The 1,160-nt window shown below is 40.3% G+C and overlaps 1 protein-coding gene across 9 annotated transcripts in view; it reads left to right on the top strand.

Moving 5' to 3' along the window:
- The window catches only part of Bbx (BBX high mobility group box domain containing), a 240,376-nt gene that overhangs the window by 16,795 nt on the left and 222,421 nt on the right, over nucleotides 1–1,160 (top strand). The window lies entirely within an intron of this gene.

The raw sequence follows: 1,160 nt of genomic DNA, 5'->3' as shown, positions 1-1,160 counted from the left end.
AAAAAAAAAAAAAAAAAAAAAAAAAAAAAAAAAAAGAAAGAAAGAAAGAAGAAAAGGACTAAGAGAGAGGGAACAATCTGAGGGAGGGCAGAGGGCTGAGCAGGAACATTTCTAGCTGGATGCTGTTTACCTGAACCATCAGCCTAGTTCTGTGTACTCAGAGTATTTTTTGAGCTCCTGTCATGTTCTAGGTGCTAACCTCGTGGAACTTCCTAACCTTGGAGTGACAATTCAAAATTGCTTTTTGGCATTATCTCCCAGAGAGGCTGTGCCATTAGCTTTCTCTCTGTTAGAAACCAGCCACATGAATGCAGTCCTCTGCCATCCTGATCAGGACAGGTACGTGTTTATTTAAAGCAGTTTCACATCTGCACACGAAATAAGCCACAGGGTTCTAATTTGCTTTTCTAATGCCTTTGTAGCAAACGCAGGAAGTTCCCCATTTATTGTCTTACAAAGACAGGCTAGTCTGCATCTACAACTGACTGCAAGTTTAATTTCTTCTCAGAGATCCTCTTGCAACTTTGGTATGATCTCCAAGTAATAGTTCTTATCTTATTAGTCATTGAGTTATCAGATCTTTATTGCTGGGCTGTAACCCTTATTACCTCCTCTGCACGGTGGTAAAGTCTTACACTTGGTGTATTTTAGAGCCTGCACTGTGATTTAATTTACTGATCTTACTTGCACTTAGGAACAGTCTGTGAGGTAACTAGTACGACATTATTCCCACTTCACAGACAAAGACACAACACAAGTTTAAGATTAGTGGCTTGACCCAGGCTCCCCCAGGGCAAGATTTACATATTCTAGCCTTTCTCCTACAGAGCTGCCCCTGTACAAGACAGACTGGGTATTTTGGAGCTAAGATCTTTCCCCCTCATTTTCAGCTTGTTTAGATTGCTGTCACCCAGAACAGTGTGCTTTAGGAACATGTGCTTTAGCTGTTTATGTCATAAGGCCTGCAAAATATCAATGAAATGAATAGTATACTTATGATTTGCTTAGATAAGTGTTTAAGATGGTGTGAATAGTTTGTCTACTGACATTTTTTAGAGCATAAGATGGGAAATAAAAAGACTATATACTGACAAAGAGTGAGCTTTGAGTTTTCCCTTCCCTTCCCTTCCCTTCCCTTCCCTTCCCTTCCCTTCCCTTCC

Source organism: Mus pahari, chromosome 12 (genome assembly GCF_900095145.1).
Source record: "Mus pahari chromosome 12, PAHARI_EIJ_v1.1, whole genome shotgun sequence".
Lineage (NCBI taxonomy): Eukaryota > Metazoa > Chordata > Mammalia > Rodentia > Muridae > Mus > Mus pahari.
Note: the sequence above shows the minus strand (reverse complement) of the source record. Positions and strands in the feature narration are given on the sequence as shown.